This window comes from Dasypus novemcinctus, chromosome 22 (genome assembly GCF_030445035.2).
Source record: "Dasypus novemcinctus isolate mDasNov1 chromosome 22, mDasNov1.1.hap2, whole genome shotgun sequence".
NCBI classification, from domain to species: domain Eukaryota; kingdom Metazoa; phylum Chordata; class Mammalia; order Cingulata; family Dasypodidae; genus Dasypus; species Dasypus novemcinctus.
Window position 1 is genome coordinate 71,049,643 of NC_080694.1, and position 17,267 is coordinate 71,066,909.

Sequence of the window (17,267 nt, forward strand, 5' to 3'; positions counted from 1 at the left end):
ATTTTTCCTGATATTCATATCATGACTGCAGCTCTTTCTGGTTAGTGTTTGTAAGTAATATCATTTTTGAACCTTTCATTCTTATCCTGGTTGTGTCCTCACATTTGTGGTATGTCTCTTGTAGACAGCATATAGATGGCTCATATCTTTTATTCATTCTATTATTCTATGTCTTTTGATTGGGAAGTTCAAGCCATTAACATTCCATGTTATTACTGTAAAGACATTACTTCCTTCATCCATTTTGTCCTTTGGGTTTCTGTTGTCATATTGTACTATTGCCTGTCTTTCTATCCTTTAATTTGCTCTTCCTTATAATCTACACTACATTTCTACACTCTCCTCCAACTGCTCCAAATCTTTCACCCTTGGTTGGTTGTTTGTTTTTTTCCTTCAAATCTTTTGCTCTCCCTTTAGTAGCTCTTGTAATTCTTGTCTTTTGGTATCATATTCTGTCACATTTGTTTTTCTGTGAAGACTTTGAACTCTCCATCAATTTTGGACAGTTTTGCCAAATACAGAACTCTTGTCTGGCAGTTTTTCACTTTCAGTACCTTGAATACATCATACCTCTTCTCTGCTCCATGGATTCTGATGAGATAAAAGCTATTTTTTAAATATTTTGACATTAATAAAAAATATATCATTACTTAACTAAAATAGATTTTTGAATTAGAAATCAGGAAGACTTCAGTCTATTTATTTTTCTTTTCTCGATATGGATAGCCTATTGGTCCTGTACTGTTCACTGCTTGGTGATATTTACTTATGTTAGAGTCTCTTCTGGACCCTCTTTTCTCATCCACTGCTCTATCTAACCCTGTGCCACCACAACAGAGTCTTAATTGCTATACATGACAGAACTGCATTGAATCTACACAAAATCTAAAATGTGTAAAAAGTGAAGAACTCTTTTACATCCTACATATTGCACCCCCTCCTGAAACAGATTGTGAATTGAAGGTATATCTTCATTTGGTAAGTGCAGATTTCAACTCTTAACTAAAATATTTAACTGAAATTGAAAATTATATTTAAAATTTATATGTCATCTTCTTCCTTTGTAATTTTTTGTTTTGCAAATTAAAAAAAATGAAGATACATAGATCACACAAAATGTTACATTAAAAGTATAAAAGGTCTCCATACACTGTACTCCCCTCATCCCCCACTCCTCCCACATCAACAACCTTTTCATCAGTGTGGCAAAGTCATTGCATTTGGGGAATACATTTTGGAGCACTGCTACATCACATGGATTATAGTTTATATAGTAGTTTAAACTTTCACCTGGTCCATTCAGTGGGTTATGGCAGGATATATAATTTCCTGAGTCTTTCTGTATTAGTCAGTCAAAGTGGTGCTGATGCAAAATACAGGAAATTGGTTGGTTTCTATAAAGGGTATTTATTTAGGGTAGGAGCTTACAGATACCAGGCCATGAAGCATAAGTTACTCCCCTCACCAAAGTCTGTTTGGAGCAAGATGGCTGCCGATGTCTGTGAGGGTTGAGGCTTCCTGGGTTTCTCTATTCCTGGGGCTTGCTTTTCACTGGGTTCATGGTTCCTTCCTTCCTGGTGCTGGCTTCTCTTTCCCTTGGGTGCTGACTTCCCAGGTCTTCAGCATCAAACTCTAACAGAAACCCCCAATCTGTTCTTGCCATGCCTTTTATCTGTGAGTCCCCACCCACCAAATGGTAGGGATGCAAAGCCCTAATCATAAATCAATCATGCCCATGTACAGATCAGATTACAAGCTAATCCAATATTTCTTTTTGGAATTCATTAATTATATCAAACTGATACACTGTCCTTGCAATATGATTCAGAACTCCGAGTCCCAAAAATGTCCCCTCTTTTTCCCTCTCCCTGTCCTCAGCAACTCCTTTGGTCACTGTTGTCACATCATTGATACATTTTCTTCCATTCCTAGAGTCACAATAGTTCTATAGTAGAATACCGGTAAATTCACTCTAATCCATATTTTATTCCCCATTCTGTGGACCCTGGGATGTCAACTCTACCTCTAAATCAAGAGGGGGCTTAGATTCCACATTGCTGATGGATGTGATTCTCCTGCTTGCAGTTGTAGACTCTCAGTTTCCTGGTGTGATTTCTGACCATCCTTACCTCCCTGTTAGCTCATCTGTGTAAATTCAATAAACTGGAAAGTAGGTGTCGCAACTCTGCTGAGCCTCAGAGCCTAGCTGGCACATGGACAGTCCTGAGATCCAAGTCTCCTGAACTTACACCAATCCTGGCACCAACCACAGGTTCGATAAAAGTGACAGAAGAGGCATGTGTAGAGAAGTCACTTCTGAGCCCAACTCTATCACACTCAAGAGCATAAATTCCAAAGTAGTGCCTGCTGGCAAGGCACTGAAATCCAGAGCCATCTGCCATGACTGAAGAACCTGTGTGTCTCTGTAACCTTTAAAAATGAGGTATAATGGTTGGGAGAGATGACTGTATTTTTCTTTGTTCATCTCTTTTCATGTGTTATAGTATAAATCTATTACCTTTGTAATTTTTTAAATATAAAAGAAATATTTAAAAAATACATGGGAATTAGTAAATGTGTTAAAACTTAAACATGGTAAATATTTTAAATGGCAAAAACTTTAAAATGCATGCAGTGAAAATTCCTTCTTTCTGCTGCCCTAAATCTCTGATCCTTTGTGTAGACCTTAGATGCATCTGAGTCAATAGCTTCTTGAGTATGTAAATATAAATGAGTGTGACCATTACATTGTTTTTAAGGCAAACTGGGACAAACTAGTACTGTTTTGCACCTTATTTTTTTCTGTTTAACAAAATATCATAGAGATCTTTGGCATCTATGGAAATGGTCTTATAGGGTAATAACTTTTCATGCAGTTATAAATACAATAAAAAGTATGTAGAGACAGACACCAACATCATGACAGTATGGTTGCATGAGTGGGATAAAGTGTTTGTGGGGAAGGAAGAGAGAATGTTCATTTTTCTCTAGAGAATATTATTTTATTTGAAGATTTCTAGTAAGATTGCATCATATTTATGATTTAAACCATTAAATTAAAATTAAAAAGTAGGGTGGCATTTACAGTGGGCTGCAGAAACGAGACCCTCTACTAGTTCAGACGAGAGAGTTTTAAACTTGTGTTTATTGATCTAGATGAAGGTGAAGTAAGTGTGTGACTTAGAAATGGCAGGAAGTTGTGTGGACACCTCCTGGGGCTGAGAGGTAAAGACAGCAGCCTGATGTCTGTGGAGGGTCACAGTGGGAGACAAAGCTGTCAGCATCAGGGCATGCTACCTGGTCATCTGGAGGTTTCCTTCTTCAAGCAGGACCAGCAGTGGGAGACCGTGTTGAACACATAAAGTCCCCCTGCTGAAGGTGGTCTCTGTTGAAGCAGTTGCCTGTGATGGTGAGAGGGTGGTGTGTTAGCCAAGGGTGCTGATGCAAAGTACCAGAAATCTGTTGGCTTTTATAAAGGGTATTTATTTGGGGTAGAAGTTCACAGTTACCAGGCCATAAAGTGTAAGTTACTTCCTTCACCAGAGACTCTTGCCATCTGTTGGAGCGAGAGGGCTGCCAATGTCTGCCAGGGTTCAGTCTTCCTGGGTTGGTTTCTCTCCTCCTGGGGCTCATTTATCTCTGGGCTCAGCTGCTCTGATCTCTCCACAAGGCCAACAGTAGACTATGAGGCTCTCTAGGCACAGTCACAAGTCAGCTGTAGACTATCAGGTGACAAGCTCTGTCTCTCTCCCCACAGCTTGATTCTCTGGCCTCAGCTGCTTGGCTACTCTGTGTGCTGGCTTCCTGGGACCCAGCTCAAAACTCTAGCACCAAAATGCCATCTAACTCTTTTTCTCTGCCCTGTAGTTTTATCTGTGAGTCCCCTACTCACCAAGGGTGTGGGGACTCATCCTATTGATGTGATGTAATCAAAGTCCTAATCATAATTTTATCCTGTGCAGGTACAGACCAGATTACAAACATAATCCAATATCTATTTTTGGAATTCATAAACCATATCAAACTGTTACAGGTGGATGGGGAGGTCATGGGGTGGGAAGTGAGAGCTGAGGGCAGATCTCTGAGTGGGCTGCAATTAGAGGTGGGAAATTTAAAGACCAGGCAGAGGAATGAAGAGAACCAGGAGTTCTGGGAATTCAGCTGGGGATCAGGAGATATCTGGTAGAGAGGAGAGCATGGCTCCATGGGATGGAAAAGTGAGCTCCCTTATGACTCAGTGTCGTCCAACCAACAGCTTAGGGACCACTCTGGAAAAGGGCAAGGCTGCAGCGCTGTGGATCTCACTTGATCACTCAAGGCTGCTCCATGGTACTTCTGTAATTGGTTCTCAGGGATTCTTGCCTCTGGGTAGTTGTCAGCCTTCCCTTGTGATCAATGAGCTAGAAAAGGGGATGAAGGGTAGAGGAGATGGTGGGTCTATTTTATACTTGACCTCAGGGAGGATAGGAGTCACAGGTAGCAAATGCCAACACTGATGTCTTCAGCAAGTCCCTAGCACACACTCTTCTCCTCAGCCTTGCTTCAGAGAGCAGAACTGCTATTTCAGGTGGGTTTCCTATTTTCATATAATTCTTTAGAACTTAGTTCACAGATACTTTAATAAAACAAAAGATTTGATCTTTATAGCCTTTTCTCCTTCAATCAGTAACATATTTCAATTAACCCAGAGAGTCAAAGTGCCTCTTTTCAAAGGCATTTTAGGAAATTCCCATCTTCCTCTGGAATTCTCCTGTTGCTACTTCATCCATTGGACCTTAAATAATGATTTCTAATCTTGCCTGTTGCATCCAGCGTATTTTATTTCTCTTTCTCTCCTGGAGATGGAGAACAGTAGATATTTGAGCTCTCCAAGGTTCAGGAGCAATGTTATTTAGTGGAAAAAGGTAGGAGACACTCACACCAAAAGTTTTTTTCATGGCGGGATTGTATTCTATTCTCTCATGGTGTAACAAAACTGCATGCCGCATTAATGCTGTTTTCTTGTGAAATTTTAAAAGTATATTCTTTGTTATGATGGAGTAATTACAGAAGAGGCTTGAAGAGTGTTAGATTAAAAAATCAAAGGATTTTTTAACTTTTTTCTGTTTATAAAATTACATATCTGTAGCAGCTATTGCAAAATATATAGAAAAATACAATTTCCTCATTTCTCAAAGATAAAATAAAATTCATTTTGGTGTATGAGTCTTCAAAAATTTTTGAATACTCTTTGAGTAGGTTTTTGTGCTTATGTATGTATTTATATACATATTTTAACTAACAGTTCAATATGGGGTTAGGAAGTAGGATCCCCTGAAAAAAAGCTCTTCAGGAGGTTGGAAAGAGAGATGATAAATTCTTGTTTGAACTGTCATGGAATGGATTATAATACACATATCAGGTTTGCAACAAAATCACGAAACATTTGTTTGTCCTTATTGCCAAGTCTTCTGCTTTATCTCTTCCTGATTTCAACTAGCTAAAAGGATGTCATAGAAAAAGAAGAGTTATATTTATTTATGATGGAAGATGTATGAATGGAAGCTTCAGGGAAGCAACTATTGGCTCATTCTAGGAACAAATTGCTGACAGAATTACCATGGATTGATTGCCTGGGGAGGTGAGGTGGTGAGCTATCTATTCCTGAGGGCATTCTAGCCTAGTTTTGATTCCTACCTCTCCTACTGAGCAGGAATGCTGTAGAAAGAATCCAAGGCTCATGTTGGGCTAGATAAAATAGTCTAGGTTTAAACGAGATCCACCGAAGGAGTCTTGTCACAAAGAAGTGATGATTTGGGCAGAGTAAGGGAACAGCTTTTAGTGGTAGGAGTTGGAGGTTGGTGAAAGAACCTGTCAGATTTCTAGGTCCACATAGTCTTGTGTTTGGTGACAGGTGGTTTTAAGCATTAGGCATTACTGAAGACTTCATCTTTGTGTAGGAGTTTGTTGGGTGCTGTGATGGATATAAAAATTTAGTCCCTGTGTTAGATGAGTTTGCATTCTTTTGGGGAGGAAAAGTGCATCCAATCCAAGGCTTTGCCTCTTGTTACCTTGGGTCTAGATTATACAACACTATCAAAATGAGGTTGGGCCAGGCTGTCCTACTGTTTAAAAGTCTCTAATTTTGCCTTGTTGCATACAAGATAGAGGAATTACATCTTCTCATGATATGAAAGGCTCTCTGCCCTGGATCCTGGCCCACATCAGTCCAGACCCTGACTGGGATTGGAGAAGGTAGGAAGCAAGGTCAGGGAAGAATTATCAGACTAATCATAGAATAGCTTACTGTGACCAGGGAAGATAACAGAGTTTTGGTGTTGGACATGCTGATTTTGAACTGATGATGGGAAATCTCAATGGATGCATCTAGTAGGCATTTGGAAGATATTATGTGTGTGATGCTTAAGAAGGATCCAATGGCTGGTTATACAGATTGGGGGAGTGAACTTCATGATATGTTAGACATGTGGATTGAACTAAAGAATAAAGGAGTTTGATAGACTGAAATAGTGAGTTTGGATAAACATTTTGAGCCTTGGAGAATACCCACAATTAAGGAAGGCAGAGAGGAATTGGAGTCGGTGAAGCAGTTAAAAAGAGGGACAGATGAGGACTTGTGCAAGTGATTCTTGTTTGGGAGACTCACTCTGATCTTTTTCTTTTAAGCCCACTGGTCATAGGTTTAGTGTAGAAGATATAGAGCTACACTAAAATTTCTCCCCTAATCATTGCCGAAGAGAAAGTTGGATGGTACATATGGGAATTGCCTCCATAGGAAACCAGTCTATTCCTGAATTTATCTTCCTTGGCTTCTACGGCATCCCTGAACTGCACCTCCCTTTCTTTGCTGTGCTCACTGTCATCTATGTCTCCATCGTCACAGGAAACATGCTAATCGTCGTGGCAGTGATTAGCTCCCAGAGGCTCCACACACCCATGTATTTCTTCCTGGCTAATCTGTCCCTCCTGGAGCTCCACTATACTTCCACTGTAGTGCCCAAAATGCTGGAGGGCTTTTTGCAGGAGGCAGCGATCTCTGTGGCTGGGTGCTTGCTCCAGTTTTTTATCTTTGGCTCTCTAGCCAGGTTGAGTGCTTCTTGATGGCCGTCATGGCATACGATCTCTACCTTGTGATCTGCTGCCTGCTCTACTACCCTCTCCTGATGGGCCCCAGATGGTGCTTGAGGCTAGTGCTCACAGCCTATCTCTCTGGCTTCCTGGCAGATGGACTCATTGTAGCCCTGACGGCACAGCTGAAGTTCCTCAACCCCAACCTCATCCATCACTTTTACTGTGACTTCATGCCCCTGGTGGAGCTGCCTTGCTCAGATCTCAGAATGGCCCAGGTGACAACATCCATTCTCTCCGTGGTCTGCCTCGCTGTTCCCTTTGGACTGATCCTGATGTATTATGCTCAGATCCTGGTGACCTTGCTGAGAGTTCCTGCTGGAGGCCAACAGGTGAAAAGCTTTCTCCACCTGCTCCTCTCACCTGGTTGTAGTGTCTTCACTCTAAGCAATCCTCATGATTTTGTACATTGCACCCCCTGCTGTCCACTCTCTGCTCCTCTGCACGGTCTTTTCCCTGCTCAACAGGGTGCTCACCCCATCTTCAACCTCCTGGTTTACACCCTGAGGAACAAGGAGATTCACCAGGCACTGTGGAGGCTTCTCAACCTTAGGCAATCTGAAGCACCTGATTGAAGGAGGAGGGTGGAAAAGATTTTATTTTTTGGACTTTGCACACTCAAATATACTTTGGGTATATTGTACTTATTTACTTTTAAATTTTTATTCTACGACATTTCAAATAAAAGATTGAGTGGAGAAGAATAACTTTATTCTATTCTGATGTTCCCTTCTCATCTTTTCTATAGTTATTCTAAAAGTGAGAATGGTAGGGCAATATTTTTCAAGTGCTATATTAAAAAATATTTTAAACTCTATAAGTTCTTTATTAAATAGCTCATGAATATTTAATATAGAAGACAGAAAACAAAGATGAACAAAAATAACAACGTCAAAACAAACCTAGAAATATAGGCTTAATTATTATTGTATGACATTCCAGAATTTTGTTCTATACATATGTGTGTACATATAACATGTTAGATCATAGAGTTTATAATCTGGTTTTCCATTGAATACCATGATATGAACATCTTTCTGTCTTAATAATTATCCCCTTTATTCTTCTGGTCTTCATAATATGGCAAAATATGGTTTGTTTAGATAATATTCTACTTTGGGGGATTTTAGGTTGTATTTAAGTCTTGCCTGTACAACATTCTTTTTTAAAAATATTTTTTTAATTTTATTTATCCCCCCATTTCCCCCATTGTCTGTTCTTCTCTGTGTCCATTCACTGTGTGTTCTTCTGTGTTTGCTTGTATTCTCAGTAGGCAGCTCCAGGAACCCATCATGGGAACTTCCCGAGTGGGAGAGATGCGATTACTCTCTTGCACCACCTCAACTCCCTGTTTGTTATGTCTTCTTATTTTCTCTCCTCTGGGTTTTTTGTGTATTCTTGCTGTGCCTCCTTTCAGCATTAGCCAGCACTCTGGTGGGGTGTGGCTTTCCATCACTGGGCAACATTCCCATGCAGGGGGCACTCCTGCACAGGACAGCATTCCGGCATGGGCTGACTAGCCATGTGAGCCAGCTTGGCCTCACCAGGAGGCCCTGGGCATCAATCCCTGGACCTCCTATGTGGTAGATGGGAGTCCTACTGGATGAACCGCATCTGCTTCCCCAACATATGTACATCTGTGATATTCCTGGATAAACTCTTAGGAGTACAATTGCCAGGTCTAAGGATATACATAACTTTAAAACTTAAAGTTGAGTATATTTTACTTATTTACTTTAAAATTTTTATTCTATACCATTTCAAACAAAAGTAGAGAGAATTACATAATAAAACCTCATGCAGTTTTCACCCACATTCAAAGATTTGCCAGTGTTATTTCAACTCCTCATAACTCTGTTTCTTTGCTGGAAAAAAAAATTAAATATATTTTTTATGTATTTTTAGCAGATACATAGATCACATAAAATGCTACATTAAAAAATATAGGAGATTCTCATATTCTTCACTCCCTACAACCCCCACTTTTCCCACATCAACGACTTCTTTCATTAGTGTGGCACATTCATTGCATTTGATGAGTACATTTTGAAGCATTGCTACACATCATGGATTATAGTTTATGTTGTAGTTTACACTCTCTCCCAGTCCATTCGGTGGGCTATGGCAGGATATATAATGTCCTGCATCTTCCCCTGCAATATCATTCAGGGCAACTCCAAGTCCCAAAAATGCCCCAATATCACACCTCCTTTTCCTTCTCCCTGCGTTGAGCAACTCCTGTGGCCATTGTTTCTCAAATCAATGATACAATATCATCCATTGCTAGAGTCACAATAATTCTAAAGCAAAATTCCAGTAAACCCACTCTAATCCACAGTTTATTCCTCCATCCTGAGGACCCTGGAGCAGTGATGCCCACTCCACCTCTCAATTGAGAGGATCTCGATGATCAAAACCACTGATAGAAGTGACCATGGCACAGAGTGGGTATAGCTTCAATCCCACATGGCTGGTGAATGAGACTCTTGTGCCTACAGCTGTAGACCGTCTTGATTCCTTGGTGTGGAATCCTCACCTCCCTGTCAGCTGACCTGGATTAAGTCCAACAAACTGGAGAGTAGGTGTTGCAACTCTACTGAGGCTCAGGGCCCAGGTGGCACATGGACAGTCCAGAGATTCATGTCTCTTGAGCATTCACCAACCCCAGTGCCAATCTCAGGTTCAGTAAAAGTGACAGAAGAAGCATGTGTGGACAGGTCACATCTGAGTCCACCTTCATCACGCTTAGGAGCACAAATTCCAATATAGGGCCCACTGGCAAGGCAGTGAACTCCAGAGCCATCTGCCATGACCATAGGACCTGGGTGTCTCTATATCTTTGCTGGAAACTTTTAAAGCAAATTCTATACATTATGCCATTCCACATGCCAATATTTTAGTATGTTTCCTGACTGATAAAAACTTAAATGAAAATAAATACTCACCATGCCATTATGATACATAGTATAACTAATCGGTCTTTCCTAAATATCATCTTAAACTCAAATCATGTTCAAATTTCTCTGGTTACCCAATGATTCCTTTAAGTAATTTCTTAAAATTAGGATTAAAATTAGGCTCACAAAGTGCATTTTTGGGTTATTTTTTCTTACTTCCTTTTATTTTATAGTAATCCTTGTTCCTCCCTTTTTTCATGCCAATGACTTATTGTAGAAATCTGGTTAATGCAACAAATATACCATTGTCTAAATTAGACTTATTGAGTATCTGTGTTTTAAACTTCTATCTCAGTATTTTGTGTTTCTTATAAATTGATAATGAGACATAGAAGTTGATTATATTTGAATTAATATTTTTCCAGCAAGGGCATCCTGAAGTTGCTGTGTGATTCCTCTGGCATATTGAGGTATACATTATGGATTTTGCCACTCTTGGAATGTTATTTATGTTATTGACCACTAGATTCAGCCGGATCCATCTATTACTCAGTTCCTAATTATTTAAGCTGTATTCGTGATTTTTGTTTAGCATAAATAATATGCTCTATGCATCACTCAATGAATGGATTCTTCTTTCAGATATAGACTGTTGAAAGATGACTCAGAGAAAGGATTTTTGCATTTCACTATAAAGAGGAACTTACATGGGAAATATTATTTTATTGTATTAAAAACACTATTTAAAAAGTCTTCCTACTCTTACCTTTCTTCAAAATTTCAGCTGTCACTAATAGAAAATCCACAGAAACTCTCCAACATGGTACAGACCCACTTACATTCAAAACATCTGAAAAATGATGGAGTAAAGGGGAAAGAATATAGAATACATTTATTTTTCCTTATGAATGGTGGTATTGATGGCGTAGTTGTGAAGACTGTAATTTGAGAGTGACTCTGATGACAACAATGATGAATTGACTATTGAAAGGGGGGAGGTGAGGATCTTGATTATTAAAACCACCGATAAAAATGGCCATGGCACAGAGCAGATGTAGCTCAGCAGCTGAGTGCCTGCTTTACATGTACACAGTCCTGGATTCAATCCAGTACCTTCTATTAAAAAAATAGATGGAATGACCATGGTGATAAAAATGATGGTTGTGATGGCAGTGGTTAATCCAGAATTAGTGGTATTAGCTGCAGGAGAGGATGAAGGTGGAGGGGTGGGAGATGCATGGTGCAGGAGTTTCTTTTCCCCTGTGCTGATGGAATCCTAGTCACAGCATGGAGAATATGGGCACACAAACGTACGATGCAGATGAGGTGCTGACCCCTGAAAGCCCTGTCAGAGCCTCACCAGAGCAGGAAAGCCTTAAAAGGGGCCTGGGATCACAGAGCAGTGAGAATTCTCTTGATTAGAGTTGAAGGACAGTGAGCATAGCAGCAAGCTATGGGTCCCTCCCCATGACCTACCCACCAGCAGCCCAATCTGCAAGGAGTCATCATGAGTGGATAGTGCAGACAATGATAGTTACAGCAGAACAGTCCACAGCCATGGTAAAGGCACATTGTCATACAGCCAAGATAGCAAAGAAGTATTCTTGGCCAGATCCAGAGGAGGAGACGGAGCCATTGCTGGTCCCCAAGGCCTCTAAGATTCTGGAGGCTATGACTGAAGTGAAGCAGAGGCTCACAAGGGGCAGGTGGCTGAGAAGGAAGCACATGGCACCGTGGAGGTGGGTCAGCACCAACAGCCAGTGGAAGCAGCCAATTCCCCAGGAGGCCCAGCATGTGGAGCCTGGGGAACCCAAAGGGATTGCTGTTGCTCTGGCCACTGGGCATCCCAGGAGGATGTCAGGGGTCTTTCTGTGGCTCACTCTGGGTCATGTTGAGCTGCAAGAGGGGAATAGTATGAAGAGAATTCACTTGTTGCCAGGCATGGGGGTGGGCAGCGCCCTCAGTTCTGTCTACTGGCAATGGGTTTCCTTTATGCTGTCCCTCTGAGGAGTAGAGAAAAGAAAATGAAATAGCAATGGGAAGAATAAGAGTTGGACTTCATAAAGGATGCTACAAATGAGGAGGTACAAAGACGAGAGGCTGAGGGGAACAAAAGAGGCTTTCTGGAGTTCTCCAAGTGTGGGAAAGAACTCTTATTAAATGTTTTACAAGACTGTGTAACTACTTGTTTATGAATCCAATTTCATCACTAGACCATTGAGGGGTGCATCCCAGTACTTAGCTCAGTGCTTGGCACATAGTCGGAGCACAGCAAATGCTCCTAAGCATCTACACAGCTACTTCTCTGGTTCAAGCTGTTGATTGACTGGAGAACTAAATTCCCAACTTGTTTACTGTGCCCAGCCTGGGCCTATCCAACCCATTCTCCACAATGCAGCCAGAAGGATCTTTAAAGAATATGATCACCAATGCCGAGGTGAATGTTTAGGTAATGGGGGGTAAGGAAAAGTGTACCAAATGTAGGTTATGTTGATGGTAATAGCCTGATATTATCCCATAATCCATAACAAATGTGCTGCCATGGTACAGTGTGTTGGTGAAGGGATGTTGGATGCGAATTCCACACATGTGCATGATTGTGTTGCAAGTTCACAACTTCTGTAATAAAAATATATCTTTTAAAAAAGAATATGATTACATCACTCTTTTGTTTAAATATAGTTCTCCTGAGAATCATTGTTCTACAGAAGGCAGAAAAATGGCAAAATACCAAGCATGAGTTACTCTGGGTACCCTGGCCACAGAGAATGAGACACATCCACCAATCCTCTGCTGTCCGGCCACTCTTGCTGCAGTCCCTCAGGTGCACGATGTCTCTTTCCTTCACTCTGAGTTAGCAATTACTCATGCTTCCAATCTCAGATCATTGCTCTTCGCCTCCTGCCTCTTACAGGTGTCAAAGTGCCATCATAGAACTTACCTCATTCATAATATGGAGGGGTAATCACATTTCTTTTGTTTAAATACTTGCTGCTTAGTTAATGTTGGTCTTTCTCACAAGACTATAAGGTACATTATGGCAGGGATTTAAAGGTTTTTTTTTTTTTTCCCATTCTATACTGAGTGCTTGGCATGCAAAAGGGCAGTATAAGTCACAAAATGAATAAATTCATTAATTAATGGATCCTGAAGGCAGGAGTGGGCAATATCTTGTCCTCCCAAGTAGACCTCTTGTGCTCCAGCATTTCAAAAATAAACTTCTTTTCTCCAAATATTTTCTCAGTTACATGAATTAGAATCGTCGATTTATCCATTTCCTTTATCCCTCAAGCCCAGATTAAATACAGTAACTTTCTCCTACAGAATGTCCCTTTACAGTTCCTTTCTCACTGTTTTTAGTTGCCTTTTCTGGGATTTCTCTCATCAGTTTTTCTGAGCTTATTTTATCAGCAGCTAACTGGCTCCACTGACCCCATTCTTTAATTCATGCTGCCAGCATTGGCCAGAAATTGTACGACTTTACACTCTTACTTGCTCAAATGCTCTCACATCTTATTTACCATTGAATTGCACATACACATCTGTGCCTGGTATCTAAAACTTCTACATTCACCTACATATGGAATAGGATTCCCTTCCACATAGCAGCATCCAGTCTCCTCTCTCCTTGGACTGACCACCTTGCAGTTCCATGAAAGTGCTCTCTACTACCTTCACGTTCTTACTCCTGCTGACTTCAACCCCGAAACCTCTTCTTGACGCCCTTCCCTTCTTACCCAAATTTTACCAGACCTGCAGGGCTCAGTTAACATTTTACCCCTGTGCCACCATGAAGCTCTCCATGAACATTCAATTCCTTGTATTTTATATCTTCTGAAACACTTAGAGTGATCAAGCCTTTAAGCTTGGACACTGTTCAAAGTGTTTTCTAATGTTTCCTGCATAATTAAGTTGTCTATTCTCAATCATAGTATAAATTCCTTGAGAATAGGAACCATGTTTTCTTTTTTCTCCCCCAAGTTATAAGTTTATTTTTAAAAATATCACTGCAGTTATAACATTTTCCTCCTTGCCCATCATTTCCTTAACAGAAAAATTCACAAAATTGGGGAGGGGGAATATAATACCTTTGCAGATTGACTCACTTGTTGAGAAGCCATGAATGCTAATGACTCAAAAGCCCCTAGTTTTCTCCCTAGTTTTCTACTACAACATTGAATTATTAGAATCACTGGTTATAGTTTTCTATAGAATAGTTTTAGGCCAAACACTAGACACACTAAAACCACCCAACTGCTCATAGACATGCAGAGTAGTGCAAGCAGTTGTGGCCTTAGTGATAAAACCCAAATCTGATGAGGCTTTTCTGGCCATGAGTCTTTGACACCAATGACTTCCCCTCCTTACAGCAGGATGTTCTGTATGGTGAGGACCCATGCCCCCCTCACTTTGAGTCTTGTTCTTTGTCTTCTTCTAGGTCAGGTGTTCTTAACAAGAGGTTTGTGAGCTTGAATTGAAGTTAAAAAAATTGTGGCAACGTGTTGTTGTGGGTGTTTTCTATTTATTAAATGATACACAGTATAGTGTGGACTTATAAAGGGATCCATGGTTTTCACCTGACTGGCAAAGAGGTCCATGGAACAAAAAGTTGAAGAGCCTCTGATCTGAAAGGATGGAATGGATTCCCAGCTTTTTCAGTTCTTCCACCAGGTGCATCTGCAGAAGAATGTCATAACTGCTCACAAACTCATGGTTGAGGCACAGCTGCTGGATGGTGGCCAGTTGGGATAGTCTTTAATGTCTTGCAAGAGCTTGGTTTGTCCAGCATGTCCCAAGCCATGTGGTCACAGAGGCCATGCAGCCCAGGATCTGCACCATGGCATAGCTGAGGCCACGCTAGGGCTGCTCTGGCAGCCCCTTCAGGAAGACCACCACCTTTTCCTTCTTAGGGGGCCACTCAGGCCTGCACACCTGTGGGAGCCCTTGTCAACCCAGGACACACCATGGTCTCTTTGAAAAATTCATTATTACATCAGCCATTCTGTCCTAAGGATTATTATTAAAATGATTGGTTTCTTATAATGAGGCTATCTATTTGTGTGTGTTTGTGTGTGTGTGTGTGAGAGAGAGAGAGAGAGAGAGAGAGAGAGAGAGAGAGAGAGAGAGAGAGAGAGAGAGAGAGAGAGAGAGAGAGAAATACCCTTCAGGTCAACCATCATGAAAAGTTGGGTCAAATTCTGCTAACTGGAAGTAATTGATTAAACCTGGGAAAATACTTAACTCGCTCTGTCTGCCTTAAGTGAGTTGAATAGATGATCAACATCCTTTTCACACTGCAGAGTCTATAACCCAAGTCTCATAATGGATCTTTTGTCAGTCATAGTGTTATTTTCTTTTATAATGTATGTACTCTTCTCCTCCTTGCTTCTAGTAATCTTCAGATATTCCAATGAATAAGATTTAGGATAAAGGAACATAACATTTTCCCATTTTATGCAAAGCACCTCTGTATACTTGGCAATAGTGCTTTTCAACCTTCAGTGTACACAGCAATCACCTGGAGGGCTAGTTAAATTACAGATTTCTGTGCTCCATGCCAGAGATTCTGATGTAGTAGGCCTGAGGTGGGACAGGAGAATTTGCATTTATAACACGCTGGCAGGTGATGCTGATTCTATTTTGCTGAGTAGAATTCCAAAAATAGGGCATCCTATCAAACATAGCTGTGCCATTCTTCCTTTCCTTTCCCACTTTTCCATCCCCCCTCCCCTTTTATTGGAAACTGGAGGATTCTGCCGCTCCTAAATTATTAAAATGTCTCCTACTCCCTTTTTTCTTCAGAACAAAACTTTTTTAGCTCAGGTGGACCATACCACTCACATTTCCACTACTCCCAGGTTCGATCTTCTTGATATTTTGACTGAATCCTCTCATTCCTATTCTGTCCACGCCCAGCTTATTCATCTTGTTCTCAGGCCAAGTGGGGCTCAATACTGAGGTCATTTGAATAATATTTCAGCCTCTTGGGAGTTGTGAAGCTTCTCTCTCCATCTCTAAAATATCAGCCTCAGAGGACCGTATCCTAATATCCTAGTGTGCTCCCACAGCCTTTTCTAGTTACTGCCCCACTTCCTTGATGTTTATGGCAAAATTCTTCAAGAAGTTCACTGCCTCCATTACTTATTGTTTGCTATTTTCCAAGCTCATTGCTCTATATTCCATTCTTTCTTAAACCCACTTCAAGTTTTTTCTCTAATCATTCCTCTGAAAACACTCTTGTGAATATCAAAGTTCAATTTTCAGTTATTAAGTTACTTGACCTCTCAAGGAGATTTAACAGTGTTGCTCATCCTTCCTTCCTTCCCACACTTTCTTTGTCTGGCTTGAAGGATGCCTACCCACTCCTGAGTTCAGTACTCTCACCGGTTGTCCTGTCCAGTCTCCTTTCCTGGGTCCTCTTCCTTTTTGTTATCCCCATTTGGATCCTTTCTCTGTCTTCCAGTTCCATGCTTTAAAGATCTAGAATCAAAGAACTCCAAAATGTATCTTCAATTCCAACACTCTCCTAAACTCTAGACACAAATGTTTAACTTGCTATTAAGTACTTCCACATGAATATCTAGCAGCAGTTTTACTACGTGTCAGGGTTCACTAGAGAAACAGAATCAACAAGAGATATCTGTCAATAGAATGTGATTCTATAAGAATCTCTCACACAGCAGTGGGGATGCAAAGTTCAGGTTTCTCAGGCAGGCAACAACCAGGGGCTGCAATGAAAGTCCAATGAAAATTCTTGATGAGTTCTGGGAGATGTTGGCTATCCAAAGATGAGCTGAGAAATTCTCTCTCAATGCTGGAATCACTTCCCCTTTTAAGGGATTCAACTGACTGGGTTAAGCATCACTCATTGCTGAAGGTAATCTCCCTGATGGATGTAATTATAACCAGCTATCTATGATTTACCACTGCAGTAAAGTCAATGGTGACTAAAGTCCACACACACCTTTGTATTACCAGTGCTTGCTTGACCAAAATTTGGGCACAGTTACCTGGCTGAGTTAACAAAATAGCCTAACCATCACAGTCCACCCCTTATCAACTAGCCAGCCATACACGTTACCTTAAACCATGCATAGCCTCTAAATAAAAACAATAACAGACATGCATATATACATATATTTCCACCTAACAATGTTCAACTCTCCTGTGTACAACCATAAACACCTTAATTCCATACAGAATAGGGTGCAAGTTCTTGGGTAATATTCACTCTCAAACTTG

At 40.7% G+C, this 17,267-nt stretch overlaps 1 pseudogene; it reads left to right on the top strand.

The window, feature by feature from the left end:
* The first annotated feature begins 6,756 nt into the window (after positions 1 to 6,756).
* LOC101431203 (olfactory receptor 11A1-like) lies at positions 6,757 to 7,703 on the top strand (annotated as a pseudogene).
* The last annotated feature ends 9,564 nt before the right edge of the window (positions 7,704 to 17,267 follow it).